This window comes from Sarcophilus harrisii, chromosome 2, assembly GCF_902635505.1.
Source record: "Sarcophilus harrisii chromosome 2, mSarHar1.11, whole genome shotgun sequence".
In the NCBI taxonomy this organism is placed as follows: Eukaryota; Metazoa; Chordata; class Mammalia; order Dasyuromorphia; family Dasyuridae; genus Sarcophilus; species Sarcophilus harrisii.
The window spans coordinates 429,059,495-429,073,843 of record NC_045427.1 but is presented as its reverse complement, the minus strand read 5'-3'; positions in this window follow the sequence as shown (position 1 = coordinate 429,073,843).

The window sequence follows — 14,349 nt, the reverse complement described above, 5'->3', positions numbered from 1 at the left end:
AGCCATGTCTTGTTTTGACCTTTCTATTTCCTCTAACAGTTATTACACAACCAGCTGAAACAAACATTAATTAATATCAACATTAACAAACATTGATAAATGTTTGTTAATGAGAAGGCAAATCCAGAAAGAGACACAGAGAGATAGAAACAAAGACATAAAAAGAGAAGGGAGACGGAGATAGAGACAGATAGACAGAGATGAGGAGGATACAGAAACAAACAAGAGACAGATTGGTAGAAATAGGGGGAGAAAGACATGCATGAGATAAAAAGAGAAAGAGAGAGAGGGAGAGGGAGTGACAGAGAGAAAGAAAAAGAAAAAATAGAGGAGAAAAATACAGCGAGACAGAGAGATAGAGGGAGAAAGATAAAGAGAGAGATAGAAAAAGACAGAAACAGAGAGAGATATATAGAGAGACAAAGACAGAGAAAAAGAGAGGGAGAGAGAGAGAGAGAGAGAGAGAGAGAGAAAGAGAGAGAGAGAGAGAGAGAGAGAGAGAGAGAGAGAGAGAAGAAAGAGAGGCAGGCAGACAGGCAGATAAACAGAGAGAGGAAGGGAGGGAAAGAAAAAGGAAAGGAATGAAGGAGAGGGAGGGAGAAAATGAGGAAGGGAAAGATGGGAGGGAGAGATGAAGGGAAGAAGGGAAAATGGGAGGGAGAAAGAGAGAGGGAGAAAAGACAGAGACAGAAACACAGAGAGGGACACATTCAGAGACACCCACAGACACAAAGAGAAACAGAGAGAGAGATGAAGACAGAGACAGAGAAAGACAGAGATAGATATAGGGAGAAAATCAGAGAGAGAGAGAGAGACAGAGACAGAGGCAGAGACAGACAGAGAGAAACAGAGACACAGAGACATACACAGAAAGAATCAATAGAAATCTATCAGAATCTGCGTAATATCCCTTGGAAACTACTTTTTGAGACTACACTAATGTTTTGTGAGTTCTAGGCTACCTGCTACTTTATAGTTTCATCTCCTAAAAAATGTCAGCGGGAGAAGGATAACAGGAAAGGGACTAAGACTAAACTCATACTTATTTGTTTTTTATTATAGCTTTTTATTTATAAGATAAATGCATGGGTAATTTTATAGCATTGACAATTGCTAAACTTTTTGTTCCAATTTTCCCCTCCTTCCTCCCACCCCTTCCCCCAGATGGCAGGTTGACCAATACATGTTAAATATATTAAAATATAAGTTAAATACAATATAAGTATACATGTCCAAACAGTTATTTTGCTGTACAAAAAGAATCGGACTTTGAAATAGTCTATAATTAGCCTGTAAAGGAAATAAAAACTGCAGGTGAACACAAATAGAGGAATTGGGAATTCTATGTAGTGGTTCATAATCATCTCCCAGAGTTCTTTCGCTGGGTGTAGCTGGTTCAATTCATTACTGAACAACTGGAACTGATTTGGTTCATCTCATTGCTGGAGAGAGCCACGTCCATCAGAATTGATCATCATATGGTATTGTTGTTGAAGTGTATAATGATCTCCTGGTCCTGCTCATTTCACTCAGCATCAGTTCATGTAAGTCTCTCCAGGCCTTTCTGAAATCATCCTGCTGGTCATTTCTTACAGAATTAATAATATTCCATAATATTCATATACCACAATTTATTCAGCCATTCTCCAATTGATGGGCATCCACTCAGTTTCCAGTTTCTGGCCACTACAAACAGGGTTGCCACAAACATTCGTGCACATAAAGGTCCCTTTCCCTTCTTTAAGATCTCTTTGGGATATAAGCCCAGTGTAACACTGCTGGGTCAAAGGGTATGCACAGTTTGATAGCTTTTTGAGCATAGTTCCAAATTGTTCTCCAGAATGGCTGGATTCATTCACAGTTCCAATAATGTATCAGTGTCCCTGCTAAACTCATATTTAGACAAAACCTTATAAAGACAGTTCAGTTAGTTTGTGGTCATGGACAAATCCTTAAGGAGCACTGAGCTCAGTTTTCCTCTACTATAGAATAAAGATAAGAATATCTGCATATCTATTGTACAGGATTTTTGTAAAAATAAAAGGAAGCAATGACATTTAAAAAACCTGGAAGTTTGCTAGATCATTTCTGCTAAACAGGTTACAATATGATGGTTACAGAAATAAGAGGAGGTATGGATTAGAAATCAAGTAGTCCAACCCTCTCATTTTTTCTGAGGAAGAATCTGAGACCTTCAGATGATACATGATTTTCATGCATCATTATCACAAAGATAGCAAGCAAAAGACATTCGACTGAATCGCAGATCTCTTGATTCTAAATCTTACTTTCTTCCTAACACACTCTCTCGTTGTCTGAGAAGCCAAGAAAAGGTAGAAAGAGAGGGAAAGTATGAAAAATGAGGCAAAATCACCAGAGACAAAGTTTGATGAATTTTGAATTTGACCTGGGTTGGATTATTGGTGCTGATGATCAGACTGTCCAGTGATTGATTTTTGCTATTTGTCTGAAGAATTAATTTGTGGCTATAGAGTTTGTCACCAGAGATCTCTACTTGCTGAGAATCAGTGTTAAAGTTTGCCTAGGACTTGTGGAGTAATTCACACCATTCCCTCTAGAGAGCTGGCTAACATGGTGGCTCGTAAACACAGCATGGTTTCTCTTAAACAGCACACAGTGAAATGAGCTCTCTACCGAGTAAGGAGGTAAAAGGGAGATCTCTGTAGCAATGCCTCCCTTGAGCTCAGTGGGTAGAAGTTTTAGTAAGTGGCCCCTATCCAACTAGGAGACATGGACATTTCTCTATGCCCTTCCTGCTATTGGATGATACTATGGAGTTGCTAAATGATCTTCTTGCTGGCTGAATCACATTGGCACAAAACATGAGTGATGATCTACAACCAATATATTTACAATGTGACCTCCAAGGTTAAGCCCAATCTCCTTGTATAAGATGCTTAAGTATAGGATTGAAGGAGTGTATCTAGATCAGATTCTTTTGAAAAAAAAAAAAAGCCCATGAAAAGTAGATCAGGGAACAGACTAGATAAGAATCAGAAACCTCAAACTCTACAACCCTGCATTAGAAAAATGTCTACTTGACATTACCTTTTATAAAAACTGGACAATAACTTGGCAGAAATTATGTTTAGAACACTATCTTTCACAATATTCAAAAAGAAACTCAAAATGAAATTGGAAAATTGTTACCAAAAGTCACACACAAAAAAAATTGGAATAGAATCAGTTCAATCAATAAGCAATTACTGAGTATTTATTAGGTGCCAGACATTGCACAAAACAAAAGACAAAAAAAGTCCTTGACCTGAAGGACATCATATTCTAATGGGGACAGCAATGTGTAAACTACTACAAGGTAGATGCAATGTAAATTGGAAGTAATCTCACAGGGAAGATGCCATCATTGGGGAGGATTGGAAAAGTGTTTTTGCAAAAGGTGGTGTTTGAGCTGAATCTTGAAGAAAGTCAGGAGGGCCAGCAGGCAGAGGTGAGGAAGGAGAACATTCTAGCTTCTATTGAGAGTTAGCAAAAACAGAGTCAGGAGACTCTGTAGTATCCTGCTTTTTTTCTCTTTGTGGATGCAAATGGCATTTTCCATCCCAAGTCTATTGGAATTGTTTTGGATCATCACATTGCAAAGAAGAGCCAAGTCTGTCATAGTTTATCACATAATCTTTCTGTTTACTGTGTACCAGGGTATCAGGTTTAAGGAACATAATTATAGCTAGAGGGAGAGCTCTTCACCAAAATAGATGCAAGGCAATAAATTACATAAGATAAAATGGATGATTCCAGTTTCATGACATTGAACTTACTCTTATGGATAGGGACCAAACCTATTGATTCATTGGTCTAGGATATTTTGATAAGATTTTACCAATGTAGCTCAGCATTCTCTGAAAATTATAGTCGGAACATTGCTGGAAGCTCTGAGAGGTTAAATGACTTGCCTAGGATCACACAGCCAACAAGTATCCATCAATTAATCAACAAGTATTTATTAATTTCCTATTATCATGCCAGGAACTGCGCTAGATTCTAGGACACAAGGATGCAGAATGAAACAATCTCTCCCTGCAATGAGTTTAATTCTAAAAAAAGGAAATAACAAATGCCTAAAGGTGAGACTTGGACATGGGTTTTCTTAGTTTCAAGTCTCTATCTACTCTCCCATGATTCTTCTCATTAATACTCATAATAATAAATCTTAAAATTCTATATACACATTTAGATCTATGGACCAAAGATGCTGGGTAGTTGTAGATTTATTTAGTTAGAGCTAAATCTAAATCTAGATAGATCTCTTTCGATCTAGATCTAGATTTGGATCTACTTATTTGGAGTTCAGCCTAGCCCTAGATCCATCTAGGATCTGTTCTAAACAGTATAAGTGGTCATAGTATATGAACACATGGTTCTTAAAAGAAGTAATAGAAATTATTGCAAATTATATGAAAGACGGCTCCAAATCATCAATAAGGAAATTTCAAATAGCTCTTGATACATTATTAAATGGTCAGTGCTTTAGAAAGGTATAAAACATAATGTCATATGGAATTTGAGTGTGAAAGTCATTACAAATAAGAGTGGGGGGTAAGGTGGGTGGGGATAGTTCATTGGGCAAATAATATTTGATATGGGTAGTAATTGATGAAATGCAACAGGTAAAAAGAGGAAAAGGACATTGTAGATCCAGGGCAAAACAAGCTGTTTTGTGTGTGTGTGTGTGTGTGTGTGTGTGTGTTTCTGCCTCTTCACTGATCCTTAGGTCCTAATTATATCCTATATTCGTTCCCTCTTCCTTCGGGGATCTCCCTCCTTTTCATCAGAGAGTTACCCCATTTGACACATCTCTAAAACACTAAGCATGAAAATTAATATAAATTAGGGATTTTACAATAAAGAAGAAAAGGCTTGGGTGGGGCAGATGATCATAGTGGCTCATAATAGTTGATTTTAATTATCTGAAGGATTATCAAATGGAAAAGGGAGCAGATTTATTCTGTGTAGCCATGGACAGGATAGAGCCGGTGATTAGACTGCTACAGAGAGGTAGATTCTGATGAATCTAGGATGTAGATCCTAGTTGCTCTGACCAGAAAACTGTTCCTCTGGAAGAATTATACTGGAAAGGGCCTTTAAAAATCAGAAGAGCTAGATTTAAATTCTAGCTCTGCCATTTATCATTTGTGTGGTCTCAATCAAGTCAGTTTCTCTCTATGGGTCTCTATTTCTGCTTCCATAAAATCAGGGCAAGCAGGGGCTGACTGATAAATAAGATAAATAATAAATGATAAATAAATTCATTTCTAAGTTCTGTATAGCATGACTTTCAGTATTTTCCCAGGGAGTGGACCACTTTTTCCCATATATATATATTTTTTAAGATGGGATGAGGAAGATAGTCTTGAAAAGGTCTCTTCTTCACACAGAAAGTATTGCTCTATATACTTGGACTCCTATTTTCCTAGGAGAAATATTTTGTCAACTTTCAAAGCAATGCAGAAATAAACCTGTTTGTCATTTTAATTTTTTTTAAATTAAAGAGTCCTGAAAGTCCCTATGATCATTTCCATATAATTTTTGCAATTTGCAATGAGCCATTTAGACATTTTTCTTCCTCTTTTTCATTGAGAACTAAAGACTGTTGGTCTCTGTTTACTCTGAGCTTGTCAGAATGAGTAAGTATTAATGATATTATCATCATGGGTGAGAGAGGAGGACTGCTGGGAGGATACCACTCTGAGCAAATGCTCCGAGAAAGTTCTAGCTTGTACCTGCACTAGGACATGATAGGAAAGGTGAAGAAGGCATGGAATGCTGTAGAGTGCCTGTGGAACATCCCCCTCAGACATCTTCACCTGATGGATCTCAGCGTCCTAAGTGAATGGAGGTAAAATTCTGTGTCCCTCCAAATCTCCAATTACAGTTAGTCTGCACTGTTTACAAATAGGTAAATCAGACAGATAATCCAAGCATGATCTTGGGAGAGGAATGAAAGGGGAAGAAGCAAAGGAAGGACTCTCACAGACCAGATGTGTCCCTTTAAGCCCTAGTAGAACATGTTTTAGTGGGGAGAGGGAGAGGGATTCTTTCTCTCAAAGCTTTGTTGGTTGTTTTTGTTTTTAATAAAGCTTCAACTTCTCGCCTTGATGCAAATCGGTTGAAAGTGTAATTGGGGGAAAAATGTGTGGGAGGTGAAGGCAGACTCCAGTGGGAGAACTGAAATGCAGCCCTTGCCTGCTTTTCTGTCTTGGAACCCCAAGAAAGGGTTAATCCTCCCCCTCTGCATGTGAAATGCCAACAAGCCTTTGGCAACACTCCCCATTCTTTATATAACAACACTTCCAAGCGCTGAAGCTTGTCTCCTCCTAGTAATGCTTTTAATTTGTGTTCTGCTGGGGAGAGGCCAGGATTTAATCGAAATCATTAGAATGGCTTTGCTTGAAGTAGCTGAGGGCTTACAGTGGGGCTGGAGGAGGAGGTTACATTGGAATAATTAAAAGAAATACAGAAGGTCGCCATTGGTACTTGAGCTATTCCAGACGCCTGGGCTTCAGAATAAAAAGGTGGAATTTAATGACAGAGGTTCTTAGCTTAAATAGAATTCTTGCACGGTTACTTTTCTATTAAACCCCATATTGTCTCTCTTCCCCCACACGAAATCAAGTCAGGCTTTGTTTCCACCTTTATTTAAGGGGGAGGATGAGGAAAGGAATGAAACTGTTTCATCCTGGACCTAAGATCTCCCCACTCCAGTTTTGATTCTTCTGTGGCTGGCCTGGGGATGTCACCATCTCCTTTTGTGGTGATGATGTTGATCCTTACCTGTATGGTGGATAAAATAATTTTCCCAAAAGAACAGGGGAAGGAAGAAGGGAAGAGAGGGAAGAAGAGGAAATGAGGATGAGGATGAGGAAGAGGTTGAGGAAGAAGGAGATAGATCAAGAGAAAAGGAAGAGCCTGAGTAGGAAGAAAGGAAAGAAATAAATGAAGAGATGGAAAAGGGTGATGGATCAGGGAGAAGAGGAAAAAAGGATAAAGAAAGAACTTATATAATAAATGGTATATTCTTATTTATTTCTGTCAAATTCTGTGGTCTTGTTCTTAATAATTAATTTAAAATCACATTTAGGACAATGAAGTAGGCCCTATCACAGTTCAAGGTAGTGCTTAGATTCTTCCTTGAAACTCATCTTTTCCATCACATCTTTCTGCAGCCTAGATCCTTTGTGCCCAAAAGATCACATTTATAAACCATCCCTCAGAGTTAACAATGATTTGATGAAGGAAGAACATGTCTGGGAAACAAAAACTTCTCAGTAATAATTAATAATTACAAACAGCCTATGTCATAGGGTCTTCAAAAGCCATTTTGACAAGACATTAATAAAGACTAACCAGCCTTTACAGCGTGGTCACACCAGTCCTAGCTCTGTGAGGGAGAAAGGAGGAGAAAAAAAGAACCAGTTTCCTTTTAGGGATTTCATCAGCTGGTCAGAGTGCTGGGAGGGGAATCACACACAGGAACATAGGCTGCAGGATTGTCAGTACCTGTACAACCTGTGTCCAAAGGTCGAGGTCATAACATAATCAGAATTGTCTGTGTAGCAGATACAGGGATCTCGGTGGCCAATGGCTAGAGCACTGAGCCTCAAGTCAGGAAGATCTGGCTTGTTATTTAATCTGTATTTGCATCAGTTTTCTTAATTGTAAAACCCGAAAAATAATAGCATCCTCCTTCCAGGATTGTTGTGAAGATAAAAATGAGATAATATTTTTTAAGTGCCTAGCATAGTTCTTGGCCAAAGCAAGCACTATATAAATGCTAGTTTATTTATTCTTGTTGTTGTTAAGGATTTCTGTTGACATGAACAAGTCTTAATGCAAGAGCATTAGAATTAGAAGACAGAGTACAAATTCCACTTCTATTATTTACTAGCTAGATAAACCTGGATCTTAATTTTCCTATCCATAAGAGAGAAGATTGAATTATTGATTTAAAATTGAAAGGCACTATCCAATCCAACTTCATTGTTTACATGAAACCTAAAAACAAGAGAAGTGGTGACTTGAGCAGAGTACAAGCTAATTAAGTGTCTGGTTTGGGATTTTTACCCTGATCTTTCTGACTTCTACTTTCCCTCCACTATGCTGTGCTGCCTTCTCCTTTGGCCTTTCAATTAAGGCCATCCTCAAAGTCACTTTCAAATCTGAAAGGTTAAATGGTTTGACCAGGTCATAAACAGGTGTCTGATCCAAGACTCAATCCCAAAGATGCTGCAGCTTTCTTTTCCCTCTGCCCTGTTGACTTTAGTGAAATTTTCTTAGATAAAAAAATTTTATACTGCTGGTTGTGACTACATATTGTGCCATGAAAATTTTGCAACAGTAAAAGGTTTCTGAACACAATGACCAAAAATTAATTCAAAATAAAATACATAAATTTTTGGCAGCACTTGTATGTTGTGCATCGTGCAACTTCATTGCAGCCTTTGTTCTGAACACACAACATGCAAGCTTTGTACTCGGCATGCACACATGCTGCTAGAAACACGTCAGCTCAGATTCAGGACAGGGTCACGCAAAAATCTCTTGGGCAAAAAGGGATCACAAGTGGAAAAAGTTGAAGAAGCCCTGCCTTAGAGGACATCTTGTTCTTAATTGTACAGGAGAGCAAAAGGCCTTGGGCAGTCAAGTGGTTGCAGTGATTAGGGCACCCTGCCTGAAGTCAAGAAGACCCATCTTCTTGAATTCAAATCCAGACTCAGACCCTTACCAGCTAGGTGACCCTGGGCAAATCACTTCACTTTTGCCTCGGAACTGGAGGGAGGAAATAACAAACCACTCCAGTATTTCTGCCAAGAAAATCCCAAATGGGGTCATAGAGAGTCAGATAAAACTGACTGACAGAACTGAGCAACAAATTGCCTCAGAGAAATAAAGCAATTCTCCCAAAGCCATGCAGATTATAAATAACTAGACTAAGATCTGAACTGAGGGCATCTGCCTTTAAATCCAATGCTCTTTTATACTTTATCACATTGCCTTCCCTGTCCCTTCTAGATTATTCTCCTACAACTTTTAACCTCTGCTCCAATATTTTCCTATATAGATCCTCTGATCCAGAGAGTACATTTATTATTGTTAATAATAAAGTGATAAGTAGTAATATTCATCTAATGCTTCACATGTATTAGCTTATTCAATCTTCAGAACAACCCTGTAAAGTACTGCTATTATAATTCCCATTTTACAGGTAAAGAAATTGAGATTAAGGTTCACACAGTTAGTAAAGTTCTGAGCACAGAACTGGTCTTCCCTGACTCTAAAGCCCAGAGCTCTAGCCACTGGACTATCCAGCTTCACAGTCATAGATTTGTAGAGACTGCTTCCTTCCCCATTCCTTTGAGTTTTACCCTTTCATGGAGGAATGATCTTCCTCTAAACTCATCTATCCAGGGCTGGTTCATGCCCTATTTCTTCCAGTAAACTTTCCTCACTGCCTAACACCCCAAAGCCTTATAATTTTCCTTATCGGTTGGGTACTTGGCAATTGACCATCTATCACCTTATGACAGCTCATATAGGTTTATCTTTCTCATTTGACCGTTTAATTCCCCATTTTCATGTAATCCCTACCATTATCAATAACTAGCATTAATCAAATATTTCCTGGGTGTAGGATCTTATGCTTGGGACTAGGGACATGCTGAGTTCTAAGACTGCCTTCCTACCCTCACAGGACTTATCTCCTTGGGAAATGGGATGCATCTACAAAAGGATGCCTGACCCTTAAATAACCTCAGATGTGCTAAGTGCAGCATGAATGACAGTAAGTGCTAAAGGAGAAGAGAGGAGGAAGAGATTATTGTGAATTGGGCACAATGAGAAAAGACCTCATGGAGGAGGTGTAACTTAAGCTGCATTCATTCTATAAACATTGACTAAATGCCTACTGGGTGCACAGTAGGGAGATATAAATATAATCTTTCTATTTGAAGATGGGTTCTTAACACAGGCTCTGTAGATTCAAGGGATCTGTGTATACATTTCAAGGCATCCGTGAACTTGAATGAGGAAAAAAAATTATATTTTTGTTTTCATTAACTTCTACCTGAAAATTAGCATTTCCTTCAATAATTTAACACATTATACTGAAAAAGATAGGCTTTGCCAAATTGCCAAAGGTGTCCATGAAGCAAAATAATTTAAAACTTAAAATTCCTGTGTTATATGTATAATCTATATTGAATCGTTTGTGCCTAGTGGGTTAGATGGAGGGGTGGAGCAAGAAGGGAGAGAATCCGGAATTCAGAATTTTAAAAATGAATATTTAAAAAATGTTTTACATGTAAATGGGGAAAATAAAATAATAAATAAAAAAAAAAATAAAGAACTCCTGTGTTAGACGAAATCACTAACACAACAAAAAGGTATGCTGGAGATCAGAGTTAGGGCTGGAAGGCACTGGATGTTACAGGCAATTTCCTCTTTCAACTTCCTCATATTACCAGAAAACTAGGGCTCAGATAAGTGACTTGCCCTTGGTCAGAAGTAGGATTTAAAACTTAATTTTCCTGACACCAGCACCAGTCTCTATCCATTTTATAATGGAGCATTTCTTGATTTCTTATCTCTGACTCAATTCCTCAGGCTAGAATGATAAGCCATAACCTGGCATTCCTTTAATTTAGGAAAAACTAAAACAAAAGAAAGAAAAATATTCACAGGTCAAAGAAAACAAATGGAGCTCTTCTCTGATCTTATGAGAATGATTGACATCTGCTAATGATCAGCTCTTCTCCAAAGGAGTCTTTTATAGACCCAGGCACTCAAAGGCTTACACTGCTTGGGGTCCTTTGAGTTGCCACTCAGTCTCTTAGCCCTTGGTGCCTTTTGTAATTCTTCATGGCTCTCAGCAGGTGGCACTAGACTTTGCTCATCTTATAGTTCAACCAATGGTGTTAGCTCTGAGACATTCTGGATAGATTAGCTTGTCTGTGTAACTTCATCTATATGCTTCTCTGTAGCCCACAGCAAGTCATTCTTCAATAAGATCCCAGGGACAGGATACCTCTCCATCATCAGCCCAATCACCAAGGAGAGTTTACTTGTTGTGGCCATTCTGTTATGGCTAAGGGAGGACCAGACCAAAGAATGTCTTTGAAACCTTTCTTCTGCATTATTCTTTCAGTTGACCTCAGGGCTGAGATGAACTTTTGCTCATAAGTCAGGAATACACTTTTGGTCTCTCATTTTTGAACTGATCTCTATCACCAACACCAGTTTGAGATGTAGTAATCCCATGGTCAGACATCCTTTTCCACCCAGACATCCAGGAAATATATTTTCTGACCACATCAGATTCTGATTGCACAAGCTTGAGAATATATCCCTGTTTCTTTGCACACATCCATCAGTCATTTCAAATTATTTTCCTGGAGTCACTTCTCATTAATTCTGAGAATAGGACAAGCTTCCCTTGTCCATCACCCCACTTTCTTGCTCTTCCACTTAGTATATCAGAAGAGTAGAAGGATATTTTTAAAAATACACAATATTTTCATAACTTTTCATAGAGTTCACAGACTAATACTGGGATAAATGTAGCATAATGAGTAAGAAAACTTGAATTTGAATACTAGTTCCTCTGATTACTTAAACTTGGGATATAAGTCACTCACCCTCTCACATTAAAGATGGTAAAAGTGCCATATAGGGACTCTACCATCTCAGTAGCCCTTGTTAACTATGAACAAATGGCTGTACAGATTATGAAGGTAGGAAGAGCAGTGGTATCAGAAAAATTTTCTAGAAGAGATCAGTGCTGGAGCTGGTACAATTTGGAAAACTTTGAGGGACTGATTTTCAAAATATCTCAAAGAGCCTTATCACAAATAAGTGGAGATAAGAGTGGAAATCATAAATTATTGTTACCAAAAAAAAAGTTATGCAGAGGATTTCAGTATTTACTTAACTAGATGCCACTTGTTTCCATAAACTCTTTCTGATTCTGTCATTGTCAAATATAAATATAGGTATATAGACATATGATAATCTTAATGAAAATAGGGAAAGAGAGTAGGCAGTCTACTGCATAGAAAAAATGGAGTAGGCCATATTTCAAGTAATGAGCAAGGTATGATCAAGTTTTAATCCCCTTGACAACGACAACAACAAAAACAAATCTTGAAGACATCCTTGATAATTTTGATTATGGCTTTTAGGTAGTCCAATGATTTTGACATTGTGTATCTACCAGGGATCTATTTTCCTAGTCAGTTATTTTTTACATGAAGTATTTATATTTTCTTCCAATTTTTTCATGCTTTTGAATTTATTTGATTGATTCTTGATATGTCAGAGTCATTGCTTCTATTTGTCTAATTCTAACTTTTAGAGTTGTTTTTCCCAATTAATTTTTGTACTTCCTGTTCCATTTGGCCAATTCTATTTTTTAAACAATTGTTTTCTTTTTCTGAGCTGTTGGCTCTTTCTTTCATAGTTCTTTTGCATCACCATTTCTCCCTCCCTCCCTCCTTCTGTCCCTCCCTTTCCTTCCTTCCTTCCTTCCTTCCTTCCTTCCTTCCTTCCTTCCTTTCTTTTTTCCTTCCTTCCTCCCTTATTTCTTCCCTTCCTTCCCCTTTCTCCCCTCCTTCTTTTCTTTCTCTTTAGCTGTTTCTACTGATCAGGAAGTGATTCTGAGCTGTTCAAGACCATATGATTAGAGAGGGATTTTCAGCAACTACTATTAAGCTGGAAAAACTAAGCAAAGATCTGATGACAGATTATGTTCCTGTGTTTGAAGACCAGTGTAGTTGAGTGTGAAAAGGTTCATAACTAGAATATTGGCTTCAGTGTAATGATATTTTTATCATAGCAGCTCATACTCATACATAGCAGCTCCATATACTAAGATATGGAGGGGTGCATCGGAAGAAGAAACACCATGGTTATGGAATCATGGATGCTTGAGGTTTTTAAAATGTTAGTCTTACAGTTCTTGAAAGCAAGGGTCCTATGACTTCTGACCCAAACACACTCAAGAGAAAATAGAAGGGCTCAGAAGCTGCCCTCAAGAAGACATTAATGCTAAACTTGTGACAGTCATTACTGACCAGCTCTTTGGTTTGTTTTGTACACCCAACATCAAACTGTTTATAGCACATCCCAATGCAGAGAATACTTCACAGGAAAACTCAACTCAGGAGGACAGAAGACAACCAGAGGAAAGCTCCCACAAAACCAGGCATTTTCTCTGTGTCACATTTCCCTATTAGGACAGCCATCAGCTCATTCTCTTGTTTCCTTCCTCCCCCAAATACACAACTCAACTACTATATTTTAATGGTCCAGCCAGTATGGAGATACTGATTTTTAAAAGTTGTCTGCAGTCAAATGTCATCTGCAGGAGAGGCCAGTCACCTCAGTGGGGATGTGGGTAGCATCTGTTGCCTTTCTACTCCAGAGACCAATTGCCCTTTTCCCTGATTAAGGTGGCAGAAATAAGCTAAGGCTAAAACCCATGAGTGTAGGCTATCTTCCTGTTATTTGAAAATAAAGCTTTATGCCAAACAGTTCCAAAAAAACTTGACATTAAGCCATTGACTCTCACCCATTGATGCCATTTGTATGAGGAAGTCACTTCCTGCCATAAAGAGATTTCCAAGATCAGAGGAGCTCTCCTTCTCCTTCCCTCCCAGTGGCCTGGCACTTTAAGAGTTCTGCCATTTTCTCTCCTCTAATGGTTATAAGATTCTGTTCTTGCCAAAAATGAAAGTGTTAAATTGCATTCACTCACTTAAAAACAGTCCTGCTGTTGATGACTCAGTGGGTTTAATTGTTCTTTCCCCTACATGGAGGAGTTGGAGCAGGCTCAAACAATCCACCAATCACAAGCATAGGAAGAAAATCATTAGAAAATCAATTTTTGCTTAATTGAAGATCCTTCTTCCAAATGGGAATGAAGTGAGATTTATCACCTCAGTTGCATGGCCTGTATAATGATGGTACTGTAGCATGTCAGAGATTTCACTTTGTAGTGAATGTGGGATAGCCAATGGCCTGCTAGAGTTATAGAACATAGGAGGCCCTGCTGGGTACAGGGACAGAGGAAAGGCTGAAATAGGGGTGATGAATCCTAGCGACAGGCAAAATGCCTGCCTGCCTGCCTGCCTGCCTAAATATAAGCAGAAGTGGAAAAGAGACTAATGAGAAATTACGCCAAGAAGCAAGAAAGATCAAGGAGATTTAGATGGATTGGTTGTACTCTTTACTCTGCCTATTAAACTTAACTCTTAGAGAGTCATGGGCTTTGTATCTAAAGTGGGAAATCTAAAAACATTGAATTAAAAGGAACTTAAT